Source organism: Aptenodytes forsteri, unplaced genomic scaffold (assembly GCF_000699145.1).
Source record: "Aptenodytes forsteri isolate BGI_AS27 unplaced genomic scaffold, ASM69914v1 Scaffold145, whole genome shotgun sequence".
Classification (NCBI taxonomy): domain Eukaryota; kingdom Metazoa; phylum Chordata; class Aves; order Sphenisciformes; family Spheniscidae; genus Aptenodytes; species Aptenodytes forsteri.
The window spans coordinates 2,426,592-2,436,751 of record NW_008795122.1 but is presented as its reverse complement, the minus strand read 5'-3'; positions in this window follow the sequence as shown (position 1 = coordinate 2,436,751).

Sequence of the window (10,160 nt, the reverse complement as noted above, 5' to 3'; positions counted from 1 at the left end):
ATCGAAGTGACTAGCACAATTCACATCATTTGATTTAGGAGGACAGTTCGATGACAGATCCAGATATCTCTGATGTAGTCCTGTTTATTTATAGAGAGTATACAAAGTCAGGTTGCCCTGGCCACGGCAGGATGCACGCAATTGGAGATAATTCCTCTAATGTCTCCGAGCACTTCTATGACCAACATTTGCTGAAAAGTTTTGTCTCTGCTCTTTCTCCCGGCCATGTCAGCACTGCTTCTCTGACTCAACACCCTTCAAGTTAAGCACGTCTCGTGACAGAAGCAAGTGATCCACACTCACAGTCTCTATGTCCTCCTCGGAAGATCCTGCAGTCATTCAAAATTTGCCTTTTTCATACATCAGAGAACCTTCCACTGGTGGTTTAAGCATGCGAATTACATTGCAAAGCAATGAGAAGTTACTCCAGGGATAGTCAGTCACCCTGTCTCAGGTGGGAGGTTGGTCATTCAGAACCAAGGAGTGGTAACTTCTCAAATGCATTTGATTACTTGTGGTTATCCACTTAGATTAATGGAGAAGTCTTTCCTACTGTCTCAAGCACATTGTGTCCTGGAAGTCTACTGTCATAGTTATTAACAACTGAGGGCTTCTATTTTGGACGCTTTTGAGGCAGCTGGAAGGCTGCTCTCTAAGAGGAGGTACTGCTGTTCTTACTCACCACATTTATCATCACCTTACAGACCTCTCCAGTGGTAAATTAATGATCTTTTCTTATTAGCTCAGGATATCCTGATTTATGTCTGCTCAGTTCTTTGAACTGTTTCTCTTCAAATTCAAATGGTGTTTATCCCACATACTTGAACAGTCAGTGCTACTGAATTCTTAGATATATTTCTGTCCTCTCAAAAACTAGTTGGAGATTTGCTTGAGCAAGCCCAGGTGACCACTTTCTTGACATGAGCAGTACAATAAATAAACATATCTTGACACTGCTCTCAGACTGCCTGTCAGACTCTTAGAAAATTAATAGCACCTTCCACTTCTGCTGGGTATTTGGGATGTCTTTGAGGTCAAAAGAAAGAATGATTTCCTCTTTCATGTGACAAACAGGTTCAAGCTTTGCTTAGCTACACCAGTGAAATTTAGTATAAATTGTTTCAACTCTAACAAACAGGTTCAAGCTTTGCTTAGCTACAGCAGTGAAATTTAGTATAAATTGTTTCGACTCTATGATTTTCTTCCATATTATCTAAAATAGCAGTTTAAAACTCGGTGGGGATAGGTCTATGTGACATCTTTCTTCCTCCATTGACTGACTACTTTGGTTGCACCTACCAAAGGTAAGTTTTGATTCAAATGATGCTGATTTTCACTTCTACTAAGACCGTTGCATACCATGCTGTCTACTTTGTTAGCACAAAGGCTTTAAAATGAGTGTATGTTGCACGTTCTCATGAATCCCTTTATATTGCCGATGTGGTATAAGGTGATTTAACTGTGGGTGAAAATCAGTGGGTTTGTATTTTTCCAAGGTTTTTGTTTATATAATTTTATACAATATAAAAATAAATTACTTCTGTGTGTGTTCACAGGTGAAAACAGCCTCTTTCTTTATTCATTCAACATGTATTATGCTGCTGCTGTTCTCCCACAATAGCCCATAATCCAGAAGAAACCATGTTGCTTTACCATGAATTAGTAAGAAAGTAGAAAGCTCTAGTAATGCAGGTTTGATTTTCTTCCCTTTTTATTGCTTTCAAATTCAGAAACAGGTTTAAACCAGCACTTGAACTGACACAGCTAGAGCTCCTGAATATAAAGCAGCTTTAGATTCTTCCAAATTGGTAAAAATTTGAGAATTCTTTCCTGGCATTCGACAGTTTCACTCACACAGTTCACACAGAGCTCAAACAAAAGCTTAGCTGAATTATTCTCTTTACTCCCAGGAGTGTAGAAACCTTGTATCTGCTAGTGGCTGAAGAAAAGACACAATGCAATTGGCAGAGATGCAGAAACGTGTATCTTGCCAAAACAGGCACAAAGAGGAGAATGCAATGAGGGAAACATATGAATTATGGAATTATGGAAATGTCAGTCCATTGGATTAAATCCTGATGCTAGTTATATCAGTGTAAATCAATGAATACATTAAAATTTTTTATATAACAGAATTTGTTCTGTCTTCTATTAAAAATGTTAGTACCTGTTTTTAGTATAAATTACTCCACAACACTTGCTTAAACACCTTCACCTGAGTTTTGCAAAGGAAGTTGAATTAATTTGGTGCAAGATATAATGAGGCATGCGTTAGTATAATGCAAGTGCAAAGAGGAGAATAGAAACAAACTGCTATCTTTGTCTGTTATTAGTGATTTGAATTTACTTTCAGTCCCTTTGCGCAGGAGCAAATAACTGCTCAAGTGATGAAGAATGAAGTTCCTAGATACTTATTTTCAGTTCTTACTCTATGCTAGCTGTTATGACATTTGATGCACAAAGAAGAGACAGTAAAATTGGATTTATGAATCCAAGGGCCAGACTGAAAAATCCTAGCTACATTACTCCAATTGCATTTCCAGCAGAAATTGAGTTGGGTGAGTTAAACCGGTTTTGGTCTTGTCTATCCATTTTGCTCTACTGACATTTTGAAAAGGTCCCAGGAGCTGCGTTATAGTACTTTTGGTATGGAATTTCCCTTCTCTTTCTGACCTCTGTAAACAGTGCTGCCATCCCTGGATGTCCCTGCTCCCCTTTTTAGAGACTTGGACTGCCTAGTCCCTTAAGTGCTGTCAGTATCTTTAGGTCTGTATCAGCTACCAGCCACGATCAGCGTCTCCATGTAGATGTTCAGTAGACCTACGGCCTCTACTAATATGCTGGGATTGTTTTGCTTATCTTCACTTTTCACCATGAAAGTCATTGGTCCTACAGCATGGTACCACTGCTAAGTTGAACCAGACATAGAACCTTATCCCAAACTTATCCCTAATGCAACCATTAAAAACAATGTTCCAGGAGAATGTGTACTTCTAGCATATCATGATCCCAGTTGAACTTCTCACATGGCCCTTAAACTGCCTGAAAGTTTGAGTAAAGGATCATCAGTGCATGGGGTGACCACTGGTGGCACGGGGTGACTCACCATGGTCATTTGTGCCCAGATGGCCCACCACAGGTATAAATGCAACTTATAGCAGTGCAGGACTAAAATTAAGGCCCTGAGGCAGACTTGCAAGACAGTTAAAACAGATAATGAACACTTAGCCATTGCTAAGTCATTGTCCTCTGCTACTGTGAGGATCTGAACTGTGTTCTGTTGTGGGACAGGGGCATCACACCAACGTACATGAGTGTCTCCATGGAAGGAGACATGGGCACCCCTATCATTCAAGGGCAGTTTGGGTCCTTTGAGGACAAAGACAACCATGATGATTAGGCTGCTGTTGGCAAGGAAGGCCAGAGAAGTTTCCCATGAACCCTAAATGTTTCTGTCTCACAGAAGCTCTCTAGGATCCAGGAGATGATGGTATGAGTGCCTTCCACTTTCCCTTTGTATGAGGGAATGCTTTATGGATACTTCTCAGCCATATTCCCTGTTTGGAAAACAAGACCACAGGCCTTCATGAACCCGAGCTCTGAGATGGGCAGGTGAGGATTCCTGTGTCACAGACACGCATATATCCCACTTCACATCTCCGGGTTCTCTTTTTTTATTGCTTATATGCCACATTTTTGCTTTGCTTTGCCAATCTGGATGCTTCATAAGATCCTTAGCAATTGCCCAGAGCTGAGCTTTATAAGTTCCATCCCCATCCAGCAAGTAAACTCTCGCCCAGCCTCCTGTCTGCCCTGCTCAGAGAAGCGAAGAGCCTCCTGGCCTTTCTCTTCTGCTTCTCATCCTACTGCCTCGGAGAAGCCCAACCCTCTGTCCCTTCCCCCTTGCCTCCTGGCCTTTCTTCTCTATTTGAAGCTTTACTTTTTGGCTTTTGGCTTCCTCTTTCCCCTTCAGGTTGAACACATCCAGTTACATGGCAGAAAGTCCAAGAAAGAAAATGAAGGCACAAACATGGAACCAGTACACTTTGTTACAAAAATCATGTAAAAATACCTAACACAGTAGAAGGTTAGCCCCTTCTCTGACTCCCCTTCTCTCAAATCGTCTGTCAGTCATAGCTGATGATATCTGTGAATTACCGAAACTCTGCTATGCCAGGTGAAGACAAATTTGAGTTAACTAGATGGAGTCAAGAAAATGTATTTTTGTGCTCAGAATCAATTCCTTGCTAATGAAGCATTTTTTTCTGTTTATGACCTACTGAGATTACTACTGACACATCCTAAAGCCTTTCCTTTCTCATTCATTATTGGCTTTGTCTATTTTTATTTTTTTGTCTAACAGTATTTCACATTTCATTTTTCTGCCATAAATTGTATTTGAGACTTTCACACTCCAAGAAAGAAAATGAAGGCACAAACATGGAACCAGTACACTTTGTTACAAAAATCATGTAAAAATACCTAACACAGTAGAAGGTTAGCCCCTTCTCTGACTCCCCTTCTCTCAAATCGTCTGTCAGTCATAGCTGATGATATCTGTGAATTACCGAAACTCTGCTATGCCAGGTGAAGACAAATTTGAGTTAACTAGATGGAGTCAAGAAAATGTATTTTTGTGCTCAGAATCAATTCCTTGCTAATGAAGCATTTTTTTCTGTTTATGACCTACTGAGATTACTACTGACACATCCTAAAGCCTTTCCTTTCTCATTCATTATTGGCTTTGTCTATTTTTATTTTTTTGTCTAACAGTATTTCACATTTCATTTTTCTGCCGTAATTTGTATTTGAGATGCTTTCACACTCACACAGTTGGTTCCATAATCTTTCTGACTACAAATTCCTGGATGGAAAGGCTTCATTTCCAGACATTGACTGGTGATATAATGGTTGATCCTAAACAGCAAGGATGAAAAGACACGGAAGGAGACTAAGAAAATGAGGTTTATATAGTCTGTAAGTCTTAAGAGTGGTCAGCACTATCTCCAAGGACATAGTATAACTGGTTCCATAAGCGTATTTTGCAAATCCTAGTTTAGAACAGTAATGCTGACACAAGTCCTGGAGTGCAGCAGATTTTATTAACCCAAGAAATGAGTTGTTATGTGGTTATAGTTACCTTAAGATCTAAAGTGTGACTCATTTTTGTATTCTGCATTGATCTCGGGCAGAACTGTACGTCTCAGCTGAAAACATATTCAGTATTCTGCATGATGTTTCCATTTTATAATAGCTCAGGAGCACCTGTGAAGAAGCTTAGGAAAAGCAGATCCATTCATTATTTCTGAGTATTAAAACCATAAGATTCAAATAATTTTACTGTTATCGTAAGCAGTGACAAAAAATTTGACAGAAAACAACTTGCTGTTCTATTTGTAAAGATGATGGATGCAGTGATCATGATACTTTCTACTTAATTCTTACACATTAACAATAACTTTACTCCATAGAATGTCAAAGAAATGCTATTAAAGACAAATATGAAATTGTGAAGCAATGAAAATCAAAAATTTGTACTTCCTATCTGAACTTCTTCCCTCACAGTTTAGCAAATAGTGGATCTGCCACTCCAGAAATCCCACTGGGAGGAGGCATTGGGAGGATGTACTTACAGACAGATCTGGGTTTTTTGTGCAAGGTACTCTGTTACGTAGTTCCCCAGAACTTGGGAAGTCCCCACAGCACAGGATTGTTACGATGGGAAGACAGTGTGCAATAGCTGGGTATGGTATGGGTGTAATTACCAATACCCTGGAACAGTGCTGTGGACACTCGTTAGTCTGCCTTTAACATGTTGATTAGTACCTTTGGAATCACCTTGTAGTAGTTAGCACCGGAACTTCCAAAACTATTGTTTTCTTGTATCCCTGGCATCCTCATGTTTCAATAAATATCTTGAACTACCATCTTAAAAAGCAGCATTTGAAATGTGTGTGAAGTCAATCCTGCTTTGCTAATTGCAGATCGTATTGATAGGGACAGTTCAGCTCAAGTTGTCAGTGTTTTGGAGGGAGCGAAGAACAAAGCTACACCGTACCCCATTAAGTCAGGACTTTCTGATTTGCTGTCAGCGTCACCTGTACCTTGCCTGTCCACTCTAACAGAGTGCTTGGTTTGTATCAGTCTTTTCCATTGGAAGTGACTCATGCCCTGTAGCACAGATTTCCTCTCCCCCAGCCTTTGTGACATTGTCCAAAGTAAGTACCGCCCCAGCCACAGAAACGACGAGATAAGAGGGGCTCAGCAGAAACAACGAGATAAGAGGGGCTCAGTCGGGAAAAACACTCACCGCCGCTGCTGCTGTTACTGTCACCCAAGAAGACAGGCTGCAGATTTATCAGGAGTGAAGGCGGCTGCTAGAAGTCCACAAGGAATGAAATACCCTTGATCATTCTTAGGGAAGTTTACTCTTTACAAGCATATTTCCTGTTTACCTTACATTGTGCTTAATATCCGAGGCTAGGTGAGGTAACCTGTTGGGAAAGGAATACTATTAGCATAATCACTGTTTTATTAAAGCAACGCTATGAAGGCACAGTGTGGTCATTTACAGACAAATGAAAGATGAGATCCTTCTAGCATAAAGGAAATCAACATCTTCTTATGTGTGGGTGCCACAACCCACACAGCCTTAATATTTTGAAGGACTAAAGTCTAAATAGGTCATACTTTGTTCAGGGAAGAAGATGACACGGGTTCCAAGTACCCAGTAATGTAGTTAGCACACGGCAATACGTAAACCTTCTGGCTTTCTCAATATGCTTCCTTCTCTGGTTTTCATTGCTGTTGTGGGTTGGGGGGGGGATTACAGTTTAAAGGCTTTATGGAAAAAAAAGTATTCTAAAGAAAGGTTTAAGCTGACACAGCTGCATGAGATTGGAGAAGTGCTCAGAAGGCATTAACTCATCAAAGGCTGGATTTTCTAAATAACTAGGACATTACTGTAACACATCTGTGTGCTCTTACTAAGCCTTTCTCACGAGTTTATGTGTTCAATTAAATGGTGGAGTTTTGACTTAGGAAACACATTCTGTTTATAAACTGAAATGTTTTCCCTGACTATTACTGTAAACTAATAAGTATAAATTATATCAATAATGCTGTTTGGTCTAGGTTTTTTTTATTTCCAAAATGCATTTGAGAAAAAGACAAGAATTACACTTTTCAATTTTAAGTCTCACAACAGGATTTATTGGTGCCATATACTGGCTATTTAGTCCTTTTAAATTTCACCAAATTATGAATAATGTGTTTTAAATGTAGAATAATAAGAACATTATGAACCTTGTAACTGAATCAGCCAACATCAAACTATGTAATTGGCAAATCTGTAATATTTAAATTACATTAAGTCAAACTTTGGTACAATGTTCCAACAGTGTAATTCAGTTATGAAGCTTTTAGGTGTGCCAACAGGAGAACGCTCAAGCCAGCGTACAACTGCTTGTGTGCAGAATCCAAGCACTAAAGCCACACACATACATACCCCTTGTGTCTCAGAGGTAGGCTTCTTCCTGACAACTGCCAACCATTTTAGATCCTTCCTCCCTAGTGTATGAGCTCGTGGGGCACTAACATGTTCATGCAGCAGGTAAACATGGTCACATTGCTGTTTGCCTTTCCTGGAGGGATGTCCCCACAAAAATCTGAAGGAGAAAAGGGTGCTTCAGTTCATAGCCCAGGCAAGCTGTCAACATTTCTGCCGAGGATGGGTTTAAGCTAGTCAGATGGAGCGTGGGCAGACAATCTGTTCCACTGCATCCATCGCACAGGTGGTAGGAGCCAGCAGAGCTTGGAAGGGAGCTGCCGTCAGCCACTGCTGAAACCCCCTCTGGTATATTTGTCAAAAGGCGTCTGAAGATGACCTAGGATTTAGACAAGGCTCTAAATCACTTAAACTCTTTGTAGTAAAAAGTGCTAAACTATAATCGTTTGAAGCGGTGCCAGAGAAAGGTCAGCAAATTAATATTACATTAGGTGAAATGTTAACAGTATCTCCAGTGCCAGGTGAGCAAAGTACTTACGCATCTGAGTAGTTGCATCCCTAATCAGCAATATATTTGAGCACATGCTTAAAATACTTAATCATACTTAAAGATGCTTTGCTAGATACCAGTGAGAGCGCTCACATTCCTCACTCTGGTTAGTCAAGACCTTTATAAAGCCAGAAACAAATATATTTAGATCACGGCTCTAAGAATCAACCTCTAGAATAACTTGCTTAGCAACTAGGTTGTGAGCAAAGGAAGCATATTAACAGTGTGATTGAAGAAAGGGCTCATCCTTCCTTTTCTCTGCCTTTTCCCGTCACCTAACAAAAACATGAGAGTCCTTAAGGAAGGAAAAGTTATTTAGCCATATCTGGTTTTCAGAGATTTAATTTATGTATGAAAGTGCATTCTGATGGAAGGAACTAAGCCATCACTTTATATAATGCCATATTTATACAGTATGATACTAGCAGAGCTTACAGCTAAGGTTGCTAAACTCACAATACCCTATTTTCAGGTGCTTGTTACTTTGACAAATTTCTGTGGTTTGGCTGAAATTTCCACACCTTGGATTTTTGTCTGGTTGTTTCAGCAAAATTTCTTATTAAGCTTTCATGAAAATCATGTAAGACATGCTGTTTTTCCCATATTAAAATTATAACAGAATCTTGTCTGAGAATTTGTCAACCCTACATACTGGGAAGCAGAGACTTTTCACTTGGTATAGATGGTTCTAGATAGTTCTGCTGCCATTTCCATGAAAATGCCTATAGGCTTAGTCAATGAAACTAGAAAGGAAAGAGAATTCAGTAGAAAACCGCTGGAGTGTGAATCTGCACTGAACACATCCTGTGCCTGCAAGGTCTCAGCGTATCTGAGGAACTGGTGGTGTTCCTGGAGCGGAGAGCAACTCAGCAACTTCAAGGGCTGAGCAAGAACTTCCCTAGAACAGCTTCTGCAGACGCGGAGCGGGGAGACTCTCTTGCATGCTCCTGGTGCTTTCACTGCCAGAGCCGCAGAGTGTGCGGTCTCTCAGAGCTCGTGAAAAGAAAAATGTTAATATTTCTAGGAGGGGAAGTTGCTGCTGAGAGAGACTAGGACAGAAGCCAGCTGGAAGATGAGAACTGGAATGACAACAGAGGATAACGTAGGTGTCTTCGTACACTCGAGCACATTCATTTCAACAACCTGAAAACAAGCTTTCATTAATGTCACCTGTGAAACCTGCTGGGAAAATGTCAGTCACCTCCCCACTCAGTTGCTTGTTCATACAGCAAATTTAAGTCCATTACAGCTATGTGGATCTGCGGCAGGTAGGTATAATCCTCCTCATGATTCATACTGGTGCTAAAATGGTTTCACATAAGGGAATCTGGAGGGGTTTCATGTTTCTGTGGGGTGACATAGGAAATGATACACAAAAGATCTGCATGAAGAGAGAGGTTTTAGATGCTTGTGGTCCTCTGAATAACCTCCACCATCCATGGACGGATTCTCCAAGTAAATGTATCTGACTGCACAGACTACCTTGGGGCACACTAGCAGAAAGACAGTGCTGCCTGAACGTTGTCAAACCATTTCTAAACCTGGTTTGCATGTCTCGGCATCTGGTGTTTCCTGTTCACTGGAGCGCAGAGTGAGTCGCATGGCTAAACAGTAGCCTGATGAGACCTCGAGTGGCTCCGCGCAGAGAAATTCGGTCATCTCTGCCTAGTAACCTTCAACATTTCTATAGTTAGGTCTCATTAGCTCAGGCCTGTGTTTGTGAACACAGCTAAGCACTGCCGGACCATGTAGTTGATGGGTGTGTGGTCTCAGCCAGCAGCAGTCAGTGCAGCGGGAGGACAGTTCACACATCCATGAGCCAGGTCTCTGGAAGACAGTAGCCTGAGTGCCAGAGTCCAGGGCTCCTCCTTCGTCTGGACACTCATTTCCCTTTGTTCTCACCTCAGCATCCCTTTCCTTAGCAAACACCTCAAATCACTTCCCTTTCCTTCGTTAAATTCAGTCGTTCCACATCGACTTCTAACACCAACCTCCTCCTCAGCCTTAGCCTCATCTCATGAGCATCCGCACCCCTCATCTCATGAGGGCTCGGGCGTGTTGCAGGGCCCCGGCAGCGAGGGCGCGCAGCGCGGGGCCCGGCCG